Source organism: Rousettus aegyptiacus, unplaced genomic scaffold (genome assembly GCF_014176215.1).
Source record: "Rousettus aegyptiacus isolate mRouAeg1 unplaced genomic scaffold, mRouAeg1.p scaffold_m13_p_9, whole genome shotgun sequence".
Lineage (NCBI taxonomy): Eukaryota > Metazoa > Chordata > Mammalia > Chiroptera > Pteropodidae > Rousettus > Rousettus aegyptiacus.
Genome location: NW_023416312.1, coordinates 14,992,875 through 15,012,956, shown reverse-complemented (window position 1 = coordinate 15,012,956; position 20,082 = coordinate 14,992,875). Strand labels below are relative to the sequence as shown.

The window sequence follows — 20,082 nt, the reverse complement described above, 5'->3', positions numbered from 1 at the left end:
CCTGAACTAGCCTCTGGAGGATGAAAGTCTCAAAGAGCTAGATTCTAGTCTCCACACCCCAGTTATCTCATCTGAGGCTCTCCTAAATCAGTCAACAAGTAGTTGACTTCTAGAGAGGAGGTCAGTTGTAGTTGCTAGGTTTAGGAGACAGTACAATTTTTCATCTCTGAGTTATTTTTTAATCTAATCAGTTGGGAAAAACACATTGTATAGGATGGTATATATCACTGTCTTAAGATTTAATAGATTTTCCACTAACCATTATAGACATATATTCAATAACATCCTTAAACAATCAGAGGTTTTAGAAAGATACTCTATTAAGGAGAAAGATGTATCAGAATTTGAGCATTTCTTCAGAAAGAAAATAATTCTCAATTAAAAGCTTTGGTCTGGTAGTTAAAGAACCATTTGACGGGCAAATTGATATTAATAAAAATGCATATTAATCCCACACATTCACTCAATAAATATTTATTGAGGAACTACTGTGTGCTAGTCATTGTCCAAAGTTCTAGAACATAAAACAGATAAGCTTTTGAACCTTTATTTAAGTGTTTTACTTGGTAAATTCAAACAAAAAAAATCCTTAATTTGACAAAATACTATAAACACAATGATATAAAATTTAGCATTACAAAATGTGTTTTGTCAGATGTAAGTTAAAAAATATTAAATTTTTGTTCATGTACCAAAAAAAAAAAACCCCAGAAATATAAAAGAGTGAAATCTGTGAGCTAGAATTAATCTGGATTTAATTTTATTTAAATTTTGACTCCTATAATTATTTCCTGACTAATCTCCTCTATCTGTGGCCCAAGGGTTATATGGCGAAAAACCATTTAAGTGAATCTAAAAACTTGCAGTTTTAGAATGATCCCAAGACACACAATTGGCTGTTTTACAAAACCCTGAATTGTGGAAACTCCTATCTCCTGTTGGGAATGTTTAGGGATTTAAAGTATAAGAAAGGTGAAGTAGACGGGTACAAATCCACGCTTCACCATTTACTAGTTGCCTGACCTAGGTCAGCTATTTAAATTCTTTAACTTATTACTATATGTGTGTGTACACACACACACACACACACACACACACACACACACAATTCCAGAGTTGTATTACACTGCATATGGTTTTTTATTATTGGAATTATCAATAGCTCACAGATATGTTTTTTTCCTCTTATTCTGTGGCTCCCTACCATACTTTCTTACCTAAAATGCAAAAAGTCCAAAAGAATTTCAGCCAATTAGCATAACGGTTTACCTCACACACTCCTTTTTATTTTGAACATTACACCTGAATTTGCAAATTAGATTGTTTTAACACCCAAAAAGAAAGAAATAATTATTATTTGGGGGTTATAGCTTTATGCCACAAATATTTCCTGCCTGTAATCAATGGAGCACATCAAAAAGAAAAGCACCTTTAAAAAAGTATAGCTGACAAGGCTAAGTAAATTCTTAGGATACAGATTACTATTTAGAATTATATAGTCTACTTGTTACATTCTTTCTAGAACTCTTTACATGCTGTTCCCACCCCCTGGGTTCTTCTCATGTCCTCAGGTAGAAGATATATATATGTAATATATTATATATATTACATATATATAATTATATATAATTGTTTTAATTATAAGTATATAATGTATATAATTATATGTATATAATTAAATATAATTATGATTGATTTAATAAATCCCAAGCTCTGCACAGTCAATAAAGTTATCATCATTATCACTTATCTTTCAAAGAAGTGTGGCACTAGTCTTAATCTGTCTTAAATTTATACTAACCTAATAAAATGAATCGGGAAGTTCCATCCTCTCTTTATTTCTAAAACTTATAATAAAACATTAATTTTATTTTCTTGAAAAAAAAAGTATGGCACTGTAGAAAAATTAACAGATTATGATTTAGAAGCACTGAGGTTGAGCATCATCTGTATCAGTATACTGGCTGCTTTGGCAAGTCTTTGCACTCCAGAGCCTCTTTGTCCTTGTACATAAAAAGTAAGCAACACTATATGACCTAACTTACTGGTTTAGTATGAGGATTACAGCTAAAATGCACATGAAAGTAAATAAATGTTTAAGATCTTCAAAAACAAAAAGTTATGTTACTAATATTCTATGAGTCTCAATTTCACCTGTAAAATAGCAATAATTTCTACCTCATAGGATTTTCTGAGGATTCAAAGAGAAAATATATGCAAAATGCTATAATGCCAGAGACAGAGGAGTAGCTCAATAAATGATTGATCTGAGCAATTTTGAACATTTAAAACAACTTAGAAATTTAGAAAAAAATATTTATATACATTATATATACATTTTTTTCTCATATTATAATCCATAATATAATCAAATTGTATACTCTCTTTCATTTCTGGTACATTAAACTGTTCCAAGTGAGAAAGAAAAGCAGGGCAAAAAATCTAATGTGAAAATAACAGGGTAAGATTCATGCTTTCTCTGATTCTCCCTATTATCTTCAGATAAAAAATAATAATAAAGTATCAGATGTCTTATTATTATCTTTCCACACCTCTATTGTTTCTTAGTATTGATATTATAAGTAAATATGCCAAGAACACCCTTTTGAGGTCAAAAGATCCTTTGTTACAGTTCATATCTGACCATTAGTTCCAAGAGAAGATTAAGAACCAGCCTTGATTTATGTAGTCCATAGTCAAACGTTCATTTATTGACTTAAAAAAATTTGAATACAGGATAGAATTCCCCAAGATTAACACAGGTTCCTGTGCCTCTAGTTCTCCATCATTGCTTCCTGTCTTACCTCTAATGAGCTTATATCTCATAACCTCTTCCTGCTTTGGTCAATCATTTCAATAATGTTCTCTTTATAGCCATGAGTTTCTCACTACATCTTTCTATTTCATCCAATCTGCCAAGTCTTCACTTTTTCTCCAAAGTCATGCATCCATTCTTAAATCACACAGTCAAATTACCCAGAGCTTTTCTTAAAGATTATTTTCTGTAAAATCCCTATTACATTAATGAAAACAACTATTTCAAGGTGTTTGAGGTTGATATAAATTGTCTGAAGGAAAAAAAAATTAAGTTGAAATGGAGATTAGAAGTAAAGCTGCCAGTAGCAAGAAAGTAAGGTCAGAGAATGAGAATTATGTCCAAGAAATCTGAAATGTTAAACAGAAAATGTGGTTGAGAAAATTCTTATATAAGAAACAGTGAGGAAGTTGGAATTCTAGTAATATCGCAAGATAACTTATTTGGACCAAGCCTCCCAATAAAAATAAGTAAAATGACTTGATTTTCTTTCTCCAAAATCAAATAGTTCACAAGATTCCCAGGCCAAAATCTAAGTAAAACCAGATTCAAAGAGTAAAGCAGCCCACTGAAGACAGTTTCCCAAGAGTATTTACTGGATCTAATAATCCCAGTTGTCATAGCCTAGGTTTAATGGAGGCATAGATCCAGTAAATCTAAGGGTTATATACACAAGAAAAGGATGAAACATAGCTAGACTTGTCCCTCCCTAACCCTTACACGTCCTTAAGGCAGATTTACAGCACAACTTAGAAAGTCCCAAAAAACCTCAAGCTATGAATTTCATTGAATTGACAGTGATCCCAGAGTGATCATACCTTAGGTACATGCCAAGACAAATGGAAATCCTTTCTAGATCTCCTCTTCACCCTAGGGCTCAAAGAATTTCCCAAAATAATATTTCAAGCAAAATGATCAGGTTAAAAACAAACAAACAAAAAAACCAAAAAACCAAAAAACCAAAAACAAATCACAAAAGGATAAGGTGCCTTGAGCAAGAATCAAGAGAAAGAACAGAGAACAGCTCTCTCTCTACTCTCTGTAGTGAAATTATAGAAATTAGCTTTATCGATCAGCAACTTTAAAACAAAGAAATAAAAGACAGGTATAAAGCATATAAATATTTTTAAAGGGGAGAAATATATATATATATATATATAATAAAATTAAAAACACGAGGAACAGGTTTAATATCTCATTAAATATAGCTGATGAGAGCACAGAAATAAAGCATACAGTCATGCAGAAGGGGGTAGTCAATGAAAGAGGGGAGTGCCTAAACCCTTCTTTTCTCAGGGTAAGCCATGACAATGGGAATATTCTTTATAAAAAGGAATGGATTTTGAGAGTTACAGATAATAGTAAGTTAGCTTTGGTAAGAGCACAAATCTAATGACACCACGGCCACATATCTCTAGATTGCATTACTGGCCTTGATTATCTTAAAATGAATGTTTTGCTGCCTATATGATGGAGAGGAAGAAGGTAGAGCAAGTGAAAACACACTTTTAGAATAAAAACAGAATGCTCACCATATATGTTAGAGGTTTCTTCTCAAGAATTCAATTATACAATTTTTCAATATGAAATTTAATACAAAAAGCAAAAAAAATGATATTTTTGTATTGCAACTAGACTTTCAGAGAAAAATAACAACCAAGCACTAATTATGCACCAAACGAGGTACTGAGTGTTTTACATAAATCTTCTCAACCCTTAGCAATATCCTAAAAAAACTCATTAACATTCTCTTGGACACTTAAAGAGATAAAGAGAGGAGAAATAAATTGTAAATAATATAACAGGATTTGAACTCAGGTCTGCTGAGCCCAAGCGCTGAACACCAAACATAGTGTGATTTTATATAAATAAATTCGGGTTAAAACAGCAGTGTCATCTAATTTTAAAAAACACTTTTTATATCTATAGTACTTCAATGAAATGCCCCTCAAATTCCTTCCCAGACCTTTGGCAATTTATTCTCAAACTGGAAGAACACTGCTAGGGTAAAGTACTCTATCGGAAATATAAGTTTGTCAGCGCCAAGCTGATCAAAAAAGGGAAGGCTTCAGTGGTGAGATGCCTAGTTGGAAGAATGCACGAGGGGTTGACATGAGAATAAAAGAGCAGGCGCCATCTTTATTGTGGGGAGTGTGCTTCTATTGTGGGGAACATTCTTCTGTTTTTGCTCTTCTGCTCCCCAGGGGACTGCATGTGCTCCATACATATCAGAGTACGACAGCGGCATTCAGCCACACATGCATAATATAATAAGCTAAATAATGTTTACATATTGTAGGTGCAGGTGCCCTAGTACACTCATGTAACTTTCTAAATCCGGGGTCCTATTCCCGGCTGTGAGCCTGGATCACAGCCAGACCTGGGCCCAGCCAGGCCTGGGACCTACAAAGTTGTTTACCATTCTACATTGTGAACAATGTCTTAAATGGGTATATAGAAGGCAAGCTGATAAATTTGTTCAATTAGGATCTAAAAAATGATGCAGGTTGGTGTATTGGTCAACTATATAACAAAGCAAACTAACATCAGCAAAGGAAAGAGCCTCCACATGTTTACGCGGCCAGTTACACATTAACAGACATCAGTGGCAGAATGCTGACCATGAGCCAGCTGGGGGATGTATACAAACTGATTTTAGCTAAAATTTTAAGTAAGAATATTTAGACCAAGGAAGGGGCTAAGCTTGTTCTTTTCCATGCTAGTTAGATACAAAGATGGTGATGTTAACTGGAAATGATGTCATATGAACCACTGTAAGAACTAGAGATGTTTAGCTAATAAAAGAATACAGGAAAATAACAAGAGGGAGAGGTGACAGAGCTAAACATGGTCCCAGGCATCTGTCCATAGGGAGACTCTAATGATTCCTGTCAGGGATTCTTAAATTCAATTTTGCATGTTAGATTTATTGAGCTTAGAACCCACTCAAGTTTTAGTCTGTATTTTCTATGAGTTTATTTATATCTCAGAAAACTCTAGCAAGGATCACAGCCAGAGAAAGCATAAAGATATTATACTGTCTCTGAGCACCATTTATACTCCCTGCAATTACTGGAAGAGTTGGCTAACCAGAGACATTATAGCTTTCTTAAAATATCAGAAGAGCTTTTGTAAGAACTGCAATTGTTCTAGGGTAGGGTTCCAAGATATAGATCTTGGATCAAAAGAAAGGAACTTTGGAGAGCTCAGAATAAAGATATTTCTAACTGAATGGTGCAAACAAAAATGCCTGCTTCATGGCAGGACTCAAAGTTCAAACATAAGATTGACAATCATTTGGCAGCTACGGGGAAAAGGCACGTTAAGATGAGTTCGTAGGACTAAACGAGTCCTAGGACTAAAGTCTCTCTCCCCCAAATCCCAAATCTTTTTCTCTTTACTCTCTGCAGAACTTGCACCCTCATTTTCATATACTTGTTTGAAACAGTCATCCTCAAATTTCTTCTAGTGTCTTAAATCCATTCAGTTAAAGACAAGAATATATCATCTGCCCAAATTTCCTGTTTCTATTCTGATACCACATTATCCTAGTCATCCAAGCAGGAAACCAATCATTATGGGCCCCTCCCTTTCCTCCTCAATCAGTTGCTATATCATGTGGATTCTGCTTTACACAATGTCTCTCACACCCACCCCCTCCTTTCCAGTTTTTTCCCACAATCCTAGTCAAAGCCTTCACTATTTCTCACTTAGGCCATTTGGTAATGAGCTGTTAACTATTATCCCTCCCTCTGATCTCACCTCTGTTCTATTTATCTAATATATGACAGCCAAATCAATTTTTTTCTCAAAAGTAGGCTGGATGACACATCTCCCTCTTCAAAATTCATTACCTCCTACAGAATTAAGTACAACCCACTCACAATGGGATACAATCTAAAAGCTACATTGAACTTTTCCATTTTCTCTCTCACTGTGATCATAGGTGCAAGGCCCTCTATTTCTGCTTAAGCTTTTGATTTGACATGCTTGAATTTTTCTATCTCTTGATCTTATGTAACATTAATCCTTTGCCTGGAGTGCCCCTAATTTTCACCTTTGTAGTCAAAACTAATTTCAAACATTACCTACTCTAAGACATCTTTACATGTATAATTACTCTCATTTATAATCTTTTATAGCCCTTTGTTTATGTTTTCTTTAGGCCACAATTTAATCTACTTTACATTATAAGTACTAGCATACTCAGAAGAATTCACTCCATTGCACTTCAAAAGCCTTCAGCAAAAGGACTGTTATTCATCATTGATGCTCTGTAGCATCTGGCACAGTGTTAAGTGTTCAGTAAGTAATTATGATAGAACCATTAATACTGCCATTTTCAATACACACATACACACACATATTTCCCTCTTGATTTTAAGTTGGCATCTCATAAAAATCTGACAAGTAAGTATATGATCCATATACAATCATCACTGCCACTGGATAAACCTGTCAAGGTGTTATTTCCTCCTGGAAATAAACAGTGAGGGTATAATATACCCCAAAGAAAGTAATTCCCAAAATCCATCAGGACTCTGGGCCAAACGAATTTATCACATTTGAAAATCAATTGTCTGCTTAAAACTCCCTTCCTTGTGAACATCTTTTTGGGGGGGGCTTTATTTAACAAATATATATACTCACTGAACTCAGGCATTGTTCTAACTTATAAAACTCACTTAATTTTATCATGCAGTTTGATATGTAAGGTTCAATTCAGGGATGCTGCTAAACATATCTTTTATGATGCCTGCTTAACTACATACCATTTTAAGTGACATTTCCCATCGAGAGCACAGACTCAAGCTCAGCTAAAGACAACCAAGCATCCTCCCAATTCCTACCCCTCTACTCCCTCCCACCCCCAACACACACGCACACACACACACGCGCGCATACACACACCTCCCTACAATGAGGACAAGTGAATTGGAACAGTGGTAAGCACTGTAGAGGGCAGAACAATAGTTCCTCAAAGATTTCCGCATCCTAATCGCCAGAATCTGTGAAGATATTACCTTATGTGGCAAAAGGGACATTGTTGATGTGATTACATTAAAGATCATGAGAAGGCAAGACTAGCCAGGATTATACAGGTGGGCCCAATCTAATCACAAGTGTCCTTATAAGGGAAAGAGGTAGGTGATACTTTAATACTGACTACACCTGGGTAAGGGTCTTGACACCAGTACAAAAGAGAGAAGAAATGGTTCTGTTCTTATTTGGAGACCTTTTGAGATTTAAATCAAAGAACTGGCCATAATAAACATGAAGGAATATATTTTCATGATAATCTAAATAGCCAGAAAGTAACTTTTTATTTTAGAGGTAATATTAAAGAGTGCAGAGAAAAGAAATAGAAAACTCTTGCTAATTTCCCAAGTAATTGAGTTAATAACATTTCATAATTGTTTGATTTTTAACATGATTTAATAATTTTAAAAAACTGTCATATATATGCATACACATATATTCATATATACATTAAATTCTACCATATTCATTCACAAAATAAATCCTAGGTAGATTATACATCAAAATGCATTTTTAAAAAATCTAGAAATGTACCAGAGTTTAGATTCTGATCCGAGATAAGGAAGGCTAGAGGAATTTCTAAAATAACACATAGCATGGGGGAAAATGAAAAAGGAGATATATATATATATATATATATATATATCTTGTAAAATTAAAAAAATAATCTAAGTTAAAAAAGGTAACACACTCAAATATCTTCAATGTATAAAATCTACGAAGGATTAAAAAAACAACTTACAAAGTATTTATGAATTAATGAGAAAATAAAATAAATCAGTACAAAACGGTCAAAGGCTATGGAGAGACATTTCAAAGAGGAGAAAGATAAAATAGCCAGTAAGTGTATGAAAACCTGAACTCGCTAGAAATCTGAGAAATGCATATTAAAATAACACATCGATAGCATTTTCTCTTTTCAGTGCTTCTAAAAGATAGGAGTCCTTATGAACTCATATTCTGCTGGTAGGAAAATAAATTGCTACCAACATTTGGAGGGCAATTTCGTGGTATCTGTTAAAATTAACGATGGCTGCACCCTATGACTATCAGTTCCACTTCTTACTACCTATCTCAGACAAATACTTGTTTATGTGTACAATGAGGCATAATCATGGATTATAACTGACGTTTTGTTTGTAATGGTGTAACATTTGAACCAGCCTAAATATCTACCAATAGGAAATGGTTTAATAACATTTTTGTATAGTCTAACTATGGCTTATTCTTCATCAGTTAAAAAGAATGAGTTAAGTCTATAAGTGTTGACATAGGGAAACCTTCAAGATATATAAAAATGATCTGCAAAGTAATTTACGTTTCAGTAAAAATTTATGTGATTGCTTGTACTCTAGTCTTAAAACATAGTTACCGCTGCAGAAGTTAAAGAGCAGAGTAGTGGCTAAGGAAAACTAAGAAGTTCTGTGTATATTTTATTTTTTATTATTTTTAATAGGAATGAATTTGTGTGTTTTACTTGTCTAATTAAAAACTCATAAATATTAAAAATACTATTTTAAGAAAGGAAAATGAATAAAGGCAAAAGTCTATGTACAATGCATAGCTAGATGAATAAACAGATAAATGGAGCTTTTAAAATTTTTCTTTCCTGTCTATGGCCATGTCACCCTGAACAAGCCCGATCCAGTCTGATCTTGGAAGCTAAGCAGGTTCAGTCTGGTTAGTACTTGGATGGGAGATCATCTAGGAAGACCAGGTGCTGTAGGCATAAATAATAAAAAAATAAGGGGCTGTAAGCTGACAATCTGTGAGGTCAACCAAAGGTTGCCTTGACTAAAAGAATTCAAATAAAATAAAAAAATAAAAATAAAATTTCCATTTCCTGTGAACATAAAATATTTCATGATTATGATGATAAAACTTGATTATGCAGATGCAAATATGGACTTCAGTGTGGCAAAAAAAGCCACTTAAAATGAATAATTAATTTTATTGTTTTAAATTTCAAAGTTATATAATCTTCTCTTTCTATTTATTCTTAATAATTTCCATTAAATTACATTTCTAGTTGAAATTACATGACCAGGTCAACCACAAAAGACTAAGTGAAATCCCAAATCAGTGAAACTTTTTGAGCAGATTTACAACTTGCATTTGGAACAACAGAAAGTAATGCAGGTTACTAAATAATGAAAATAGGGGCATAAAAATAGAACATTTTCATATCCATAGCAAAGCTTTCAAAATACCTTCATGCAAAGTGTGCTAATAAATGTGAAATGTTATACTGTACTCGGCATCCTGTTCATTTGCATTAACCTATTTTTGAAGTGTCCCTAATGCAGAATTTTCTCCCTTGTTCTCCTACCTACACGTGTGTGTGTGTGTGTGTGTGTGTGTGTGTGTGTGTGTGTGTGACTGATGTGGGGCAAAAATGAAAGCTTAATTAAAAAAGAGTTTCTCACTGATGTTTGCTGGGAAAGTTTAGTGCTTAATTCAATGTATATTATACACACAGACACATATACATATATGGGTTTCTGATGTAAAACAATGCAAATCAATTTTTCCTCATAAAGTAATTGTGAAAATTTCCTCCTGAAATTCATTGTGGAATATTTTTCACCATACCTCTTTCTGAAAATGATATTTCAAACTTTCAGGAAATTCGGCATTTAATAAAATTAATTAGGTATTTTATTTCTTGAGTTTCTACTATGTGCTTAGTTCTATGGCATAATAGTAAGCACAAGTATAGAATGTAGCCTCAGTTTTCGATGGATTCTTTGGAAGCAAGTGAAAATATTTACCTTAGTCTCAATAAAAGGAGGATGCTTGGGATAGAACAAAAAAGAGGGAACCAGTTGACTCGTACCACTTATCTGTCCCTATCCCATTTACTCATAGGCTCACCAGAAAAAAAATATAGAAATTAAATAGAAGAAAGCAAAAATTACATAAAATACCACCATGGGAGAAGACCATTATGAATAATTTGGCTATTTATTTTCTGTATTTTTCCAATAAGCTTATACTTTCTTTTAACAAAGAAAAAAAGTTAAAGCTGTTTTTATTTTAATGATAAATATAAGAGGAAAATCAACAAGTATATTATTTTGATTACTCAATTAATTAATACTTGTTGGCAGACAGTTTATGCATTGTCATCTCCAGCAGGCACTGATGAGAGAGACTTCCTAAAGTAATGACGCCAAGCTGTCTAAGGGAGCTTTTTCAGTATTAATCTGTTTGAAATTCTATTGCAGAAAAAAAAGGACTTCATTCTGTGTTAATTTTGAGACCTGTGACCCAGCTATGGTACCTTATTATCCTGTTTCTTTGACATTATACAGTCAGTCCACTTGCTTTGTGCTTCTTTTAATGATGTTTACTTGAACTTAAAGAGAAATGTATTATTACCATCATTATTTTAAGCTGAATGTTAGCATAATTAGACAATTCAGGTGATACTAGCCTACATTCTAACTCATGTTTACAATTTAAAAACTGACATATAATTAGAAAATACGACCAAATTAGCCTTGATGTGTGTCTGCCTTTTTCCACATCTTTCTCTGCTAATGTCCATCCTTTGTTGTGCCCAAGGAAGGCGAAGGCAAAGCTGCCCAATTGCATTACTAATGGCCAGATGCAAATGTACTTGAGTGATTTATCCTCAAAAAATGTTCTGTTCTCGACATCTCCATTTTATTCTGTGTTCTCGCTTTCCATAGTTTCAGTTACCCATGGTCAATTATGATCTGAAAATATTAAATGGAAAATTCCAGAAATAAACAATTCATCAGTTTTAAATTTTATGCCATTCTGAGTAGTGTGATGATTTATCATACTGTCCATCTCTATCCTACCCAAAATGTGAACCATCTCTCTGTGCAGTGTATCTGTGCTGTAAACACTACTCACCTGTTAGTCATTTAGTAACTGTCTCGGTTATCAGATTAACTGTTCAGTATCTCAGTGCTTGTGTTCAGGTAACCCTTATTTTATTTAATAATGGCTCCAAAGTGCAAGAGTAGTGATGCTGGCAATTCAAATACACCAAAGAGAATCCATAAAGTTTATATATGTATAGAGAAAAAAAAGTATATAGGGTTCAACACTACCCGCAGTTTCAGGCATCCACTGGGGTTCTTGGACCTTGAAAAAATGTGACACTATTACTTTCTGTTTAGAGATATACTTGTTTATTATTTACTTGTTTTCCCCACTGGAACCTACGATTAATGAGGGCAAAAGCCATATTTTTAAAGTTCACTATTTAATCTATGATGTCTAGTTAAGTCCAGAAACAGCAGGTTCTCAAAAAAATGTGTTTAAATGAATGACTTATTCTGGTCCTCAGGTTTAAGCTTCTGTCACTTTCCTGTATTAGAAAGTTTAACCTGAAGCCACTATAAAAACAATCACAGCAATCAGGTGCAACAGTACATATATTTCCATTTCCTTTTAAAAGATTTTTGAGCTTCTTTTCACTCTTAAAATTTTTCTCAATGCATTCACTGTTTTCATTTGAAAATGCCATGTTCCAGTCTCCTCATTGGCCCCTCACTTCATTAATTTATCTTATTCACATAATTAAAAATTTTCTTCCTACCAAAATAACATTTTCCCCCATCACTCCAAATAAACTTTGCTTCTCAGAACCACCCCTGTATTGTTATATTGATATTTTTAAGTATATTAGTTGCTCATTTCCCTTTCACATGAAAGAAGTCCAGATTACAGATATGGTATGTCAGCTGCATGGTATCCTCAGAGACGCCAGCTCCTTCCAGCTTTCTATTTTATTATCCTTGTGTAATGTTCCTTAGACTGTTCCTTAGACAGTTACCATAGTAACTGTTTCAGGAAGAAAGATGGGAAAAGGCCAAGAGCCAAAAGGGTGCTTTCCCCCTGAACCAGTTCCTTTTAGGAAATTGTCTGAAAATCCCATCCAAGAATTCACTGGTGAAACCAGGAAGGAGAGAAGGGAAAGGAATGTAGTTTTCATTTAAGCTGGGCACACTGCTATCCCAACTAAAATGAGGTTTATGACATAAAAAGAAATGAAGTACTGATAAATGCTAAAGTGTGAATGAACCTCGAAAACATCGTGCTAAGTGAAAGAAGACACACAAAATGTCACACATTGTATGAATCCATTTATATTAAATATCAAGAAATGGTAAATCTATAGAGACAGAAATCAGATTAGTAGTTGGCAGGAGCTGGGGAGAGGGTAAATAGGGATCAACAGCTTAACAGGTATGTCCGAGGCTTCCTTTTGGAAATGTTTGAAATGGCTTGGCACTAGCTAGAGCGCTAAATGACGCTGAATTGTTCATTTTAAAATGGTTAATTTTATGTTATATGAATTTCACCTCTATAATTTTTTTTAAAGTAGGTTGTCATTGGTAAGGAAGAAGGTAACAAAGAATATTATATGGGCAACCAATAGATTCTGCTATTACATCTATTTTTGTTTGGCAATTATTTATTTAGCACCTACTATGTGATGGATAGCAGATAAAGCTACAGTACTGAAAGTGATTGACAAGTTCCTGGCCTTATAGGGGGTTCATAAATATGTGATGAGAAAAACATTATCAAATCCCAGTTGAAGACATCCTACAAATTATCTGATCAGTAGAAAGTCTTCAAAACTGTCAAGGTCCTCAAAAACAAGAAAAAGCTGATAAACTGTCACAACCAAGAAGAGCCTGAGATATGATAATTAAATGTAATATAGTGTCCTGAATGGAATCTTGGAAGAGGAAAAGGACATTAAGAGAAAATTTAGGACATCTGAATGAAGTATTGACTTCGGTAAATAATAATATATTGGTATTGGCTTATTGTGACAAATATACCACGATATAAATAGTTAATAATAGGAGAAACTAGATGTGGGGTACACAAGAACTCTCTGAACTAACTTTGTAATAATTCTGCATATCTAAAACAGTTATAAAATAATTATTTTATTTTATTATTTTACTTTTATTATGGTGACATTGGTTAGCGAAATGCAGAATTTTATTTTCATAAAAAGGGCATAGATGGGAGAAGAAAATGGTATAGATGATAGAGGCTCTGTTCTTCCATCTGGCGACCAAATCAAAGTTTTAATGGGAACAAGGAGCAGCAGCAAGGAAAAATTGCCTGGGAAGTACAAGCCATACAACTAGGGAGAAATCCAAAAAAGCACCCCACAAGAACAGAAGTTAGGACGGCGCGAGGACGCGGGGCTGCCTGGACCCAAGCGGCTGAGTAAGACAGAGGCTATGGTGGCGGCAGATGCCTCTTAAAGGGCTCATGCCAGCGAGCAGATTTTTGCAGTGACGGACGTGCTAGCTCTGAGCACCAGTGCCTGTTCAGCTGTGTGCAGTGGGCAACGGGGACTTACAAGAAGACATTATCAGAGTGAGGGCTGAGGTGAGACTCGCTCAGTACAGCTCAGCACAGAAGTGCTGGCAGTATCCATTGTTCCCTGTTGAGCCCTTCCCCTCTCAGTGCCCTAGACACAGCGCCACCATAGCTATGACTTCATCAAACAAGACAACAGAGGTTGCTACACCCAGCAGATTTCCCTGAAACCCCGCCTACCCCAAATCACTGCCCCACCCAAGCCACATCCAGGTGTATCCTCACTGAGTCAGGTGTTCCTTGCTGAGACTCACACTGGTGGAGGCAGCTGGCCTCGGTTTCTGGTGTGGCTTTTTGAGGCAATTATAAGCACAGCATCTGTGGATTGCTGGCTGAATCTTAACAGGTGGCCCTGAAGGGGTAGAGGCTTGGGCTAAATTTGGCCTGCAGCTGAACCCCTCTCAGGACTGTGCCACTGGACACCTACTACTCAATGCCACACTAATAAGACCAGGAGACTTAGGAGCTTTGCTTAGTACATAGAAACAGACACAGAAAGACAGCCAAAATGGGAAGACAAAGAAGAGACAAAGAAGCATAAATCATATGACAGAACAGAACAGAACAGAGATGTAGATATAATGGAAACAAGTAATCTAACAGATGTAGAGTTCAAAACACTAGTTATAAAGATGCTCAGTAAACTTCCAGGAAGTGTAGAGAACTCCAACAAAGAGATAAAAATGGAAATGGAAATTATAAAGAGGAACCAGTCTGAAATGGACGACATATTATCTGAGATGGGAAGTATATTAAATGGAATAAATAAAGGAATAAACAAAGTGAATAAAGAAAAGGATCAAATTCCCTATCTAGAGGACAGGAAAGCCAATCAGGACACTCAATCAGAATGGCAAAAAAAAAAAAAAAAGATTCCAAGACTATAAAAATAATTTAAGGAGGATCTGGGACACTATTAAGGCTCCAAATATTCATCAGATCGACGTAACAGGAGAAAATCAAGGTGTTGATCAGCTGTTTGAAGAAATAATGAAGGAAAATTTCCCTAACTTGGTGAAGGAAATAGACACAAAACCCCAGGAAGCTCAGAAAATTTCAAAAATCAGGGATCCAAAGAGGCCCACACCAAGACATGTAATCATTAAAATGCCAAAGGTTAAATACAAAGAAAGAATATTAAAAGCAGCAAGAGAAAAAAATAATTACTTATAAGGGACAACCCATAAGACTGGCAGCTGATTTCTCAAAAGAAACTATGCAGGACAGAAGGGCCTGGCGAAAAATGTTTGACAGGATGAAGACCCAGCATCTACAACCAAGAATACTTTATCCAGCAAAGCTATCATTTAGAGTTGAAGGACAGATAAAGAGCTTCCCAAACAAAAATAAGCTAAAGGAATTTATCACCACCAAGCCAGTGTTACAGGAAATGTTGGAGGGACTTCTTTAAGAAGAAAAATAAACGTATCAAAAACAGGAATAGAGAATGGCAACAACTACATTCCTATCAATAAGTACCTTAAATGGAAAAGAATTAAGTGCTCCAACCAAAAGATAGAGTGGCTGAAAGGATAAGAAAACAAGACCTCTGCATATGAAAAGGAAGGGGATGGAGAAAAATATTGCTTTGACGAACCTAGAAGGTATTTAAATCAGATAGAGAAAGATAAACACTATATGATTTCACTTAAATGCAAAATTTAAGGAATAAAAAGAACAAACTAATCAAAAACAGGCTCACAAATATAGTGGACAATTTGGTAAAGAACAGAAGAGGGGGGATTTGGGGCCTGGGAGAATGGGGTGAAGGGTTAAAGAAGTGCAAATTAGTAGCTGATGGATGGTCACAGGGATGGGGAGCATGGCATAGGGAATACAATTACCATTAATACATTGGCTAGGTGGAGGGTCAGGGGAGGGAGGGAGAAAATGGGGGGATCATTTTACTAACTATATAGATATCTAACCAATGTACTGTATAATTTAAACTAATTAAAATTTAAAAAGTAGAAAATAAAAATAAAATAAAGGGTATAGATGGTATTTTTCTCTTCCCCACTCATGAATTCCCTTTTCAGAATTCTAAAGCAGTTTTGTTAAAAGGTACATTACAATGATACATCAAATACATACTGTCTACTATGTGCTAAGTGCTAGATTATATTCTTCTTGGTAACATATCATTTAGTCTTCATCATAATATTGTATATTATCTCCAGTTAACAGTGCAGAAATGAAAACTCAGGACGTTATGTAATTTGTTCGAGAGCACATAGCCAAAATGCAATGGAATCAATCTGCCTCTCTTATAAAAGACTGGCCCAATTTTTCTCAGAAGGTTATTACCATAGTAAGATGCAGTACTTGAGATACAGAGTATCTCTATATCTCTGTCTATCATCTATCTATCTATCAAGAGATAGACAGTCTATGTTTGCATTTGCTCAGTATATGCTTTAAAGAACATATCACAGTTCTTAGTCCATGTGTCTTAGGTGGGCAGATCCTATCCCTGGCCTTGGAGGTATACATATGACTCAAGACTGGCCAATCAGAGTCCTATATCTCCTTGGCCTCTATTGATTCAGGCATGGGCATATGATCAAAGTATGCAATCGAAATCTGACCAACAAAAACCTAGACCTTTCTGAAGTAGAGGGGAGGGCACCGGTGATCAAATGTGCCTAGGCTATCAGGGGCCATTTTAGTCACCAGAAGGATAGAGCCTAACTGAGAATGAAGCCAATAAGGGACACCAGAGAACAAACAGTTAAGAAACGAAGAAACAGAGACAGGGATAGGAACTGGGAAAGGAGGAAAAGAAGCAAGAAGAGGAGGAGGAGGAAGCAAGACCAAGTATTAGATTCAGCTATATTGGTAGTTATAAGAGTGACAGTCTTACTACCTGAATGTTAAGTTACTGAGTCAGTACATTCCTTTTAAACTATTTTGAGTCCTATTTCTGTCACTAGCCCCTCAGAGAGCTATAATACAGGAACTGTGTAAAAAGTAATATTTTTGATAATAATACAAGCTTTTCTTTTAAGCCAATTGTTGTCTAAAATTAAAAGTAAATATTTAACAACTTAGCTAAACAAGCTTTTAATAATATCTACAGAACCTTCCTGGAAATGTAAAGAATCAAAACTCATAATTTAACACTTTTCTGACTCATTACAAATATAGTATTCTGTGTTCGAAAACCCCAGGGAATAAAATTATTTTTATATATATATATATATATATATATATATATATATATATACACTATTTCCCACATAATACTAAAAGTAAATATCTCCTAAAGAAGTTAAATTCATATGCCTCTCATAAACTTTATAATGGTTAACTCGGCCAACAATTTATTCACCCACTCAATAAGTCATTTATTCCAGCCTTCAAGGATAGAGATCCTGATAATTCTTAAAGCCAAAATAAAATTTTTAAGGTGTGGTCTCTTTGTCTTTAAGAAGCTCGATGTAGAGAAAGTAGTATATCAAAACATTTTTTTAAAAACTAATTTTAATATAATATATAATAATATCTGTTAAATATTTTCTCTTTGTCAGGTACTGTTTTAAGTTCATTGTGTGTAGTACCTTATTTAATCCTAAAAAATCATATATTACATATGTTATTATTACAAATCCTGTCTTTTTAAGACAAGGATATTGAAGTTAATCGAGTTTAAGGTACTTTCTCAAGGTCACACATGTAATGAGCATGAATTAGAAGGTCATGAACTTTAAGGCATCTCTTTTAGCCAGTACTACATTCCCTTATTGCTGTTGATTTTAATTTAAAGTTTAGAATACTAATCTTTTTCCTAGTTCAATAAAGAAAGTCATTTTATAAATATATGCTCTTTTTTCTCTGACAATGCTTTAGGATAAAATAATCCATAGTCAGTTTAAGATTTAAGACTGACAAGGTTCAACTGAATTTTAAACTTCAAAAACTATATTAGTCTATATTTTGCCAGAAACATAAAAAATACATATGATTATTTACACACATATTTTTTTAACCTAGGCAAATTTTGTCAGTTTGTAATATAATACAGTGAAATTTCCAAAGTCATTTTACAATAAAAATGTATGCTTATAGATAGCATTTTGCATTTTGAACCATTTATATTCTTGTGCATATCTTTCAAAACAGACAAAATTATGCAGAGATAAATCCAGAAAGCATAATAACATAGGCATACATATTTTTAATACAGGCAATTGGCTTTGAGGTTAGGTTTATTTTGTTTAGAAGAATAACATATAATTCAGATATATTTTCATAAACAGGCAAAAATACTGTAGCTATCATATACTTTTGGAACTATTTATATACATGTACATATCTTTAAATACAACAGAATCAAGGGTACTTTCAAAATTACATATCCTCTTCATTAACTGGCAGTTTTTCAAAACTTAAATCACCACTGACACTTTTCAAACAAACTCAACATCTATAATATAAATATACTTTAAAATATAGGGAAAAAAATAAGAGAAAAACAGCTGTCACAAACACCTTGTCCTTTGTTCTTTAAAAGGAGAAAGAAACCAACCAGATTTTTAAGCCAAGTCTATTGGTTTAGAATAATACATAAAGTCAAGCATTCTCTTTGGCTGATTTCCTCTGATCGGCTGCAGCCCTGCCTGATTTCACACTCAGAAGCTCCAGATCTATGATTGAATAAATTTGTGTGTTAAGCCACCAAGTTTTTGGTAATTTGTTAGAGCAGTCTCAGGAAACTAATAAGGTAATGTTATGATTTGGTATACTTTGTGAATTTACCTAATAGCTAAAGCAAAGAGTTACATAATTTCTTTCATTCAGTATTAATTGAGCCCCTTTATAAGTGAGGTTTATCCTTTAATCTATGTGGATAGTTTTATGATTTTGTGCTCTGAGGAATTCTCAATTACGTTACCTACTTCTAAAGACCTTAGAATGGTATTCTGAACAAATAACTTGAAACATTCCACACTGTTTGGTTCATTTTTCTGTTGTTGTTGTTCTACTAATGGTTTAATATAGATCTTAATAAAAAACAATCATAGTAATAATAATAGTTAACTTATTGCACACCAAACTACAAGTCAAGTATTGTATTAATTTATTTACCACTTATGTGATCCCTTATGGTTATTGTCATAACCTATAGGTAAGGTAGGTACCACTATTATTCTCATTTTACTGGGGATAAAGAAGCTAAGTCAGTTCCCTAAAGTTATAAATCTAATAACCTTGGTTTTCTGATTTCAAAGTTTGTGCCACACTTAACCACTAAGACAAATAACCTCTTTTGATATTACATTTCAAAAATAACTCTCACATTTCTGTGAACAAAAAAAAAGAATATATATGAAATAAGATTTTAAAATTGAAGTTGGAACTAGGCACCAAGTTATAATAAATGTGAAATCCTAGCATGAGTTACAAATCACTAGAGGCTTTAAGAGAAATGGGTAAGCATCTGTTCCTTGCTCTTGAACTCTTTGCTGACTTTCAGATTATAAATGGTTTACACAAGCAAACAGGTAAGATTCTGCACAGATGATTTTTTTAGAAAGATCTGTTGTCGTTCCTTGGGAAAGAACTGGGGATTATCACTCATCATCTCCAGCTAAGTGAAGGTATCTTCCATGGGACCCCTAAAAATCTATGGAATGTGTTCTTTGCAGTTAGGAGGCATGAAGGAATGAAGTTCACCTCACACCTGACAGAGGCAAAGCAGCCGTTACTGCAGGACAGATGAGACAGTTCCAAACGTTGGGGGCAAAGGATGTGCATTTTTCTGTGCATTAGGTGTCTATGAGTATCATTTTATGTTTGTTGTTCCATTGTAACTATAAATGTTTCCTTTCACTCATAAA

At 34.2% G+C, this 20,082-nt stretch overlaps 1 protein-coding gene and 1 pseudogene across 6 annotated transcripts in view; one reads left to right on the top strand and one right to left on the bottom strand.

Annotated features, from left to right (window-relative positions):
• The window catches only part of IL1RAPL1 (interleukin 1 receptor accessory protein like 1), a 1,213,847-nt gene that overhangs the window by 520,744 nt on the left and 673,021 nt on the right, over window positions 1–20,082 (bottom strand). The window lies entirely within an intron of this gene.
• Window positions 9,467–9,584, top strand: LOC118608011 (annotated as a pseudogene).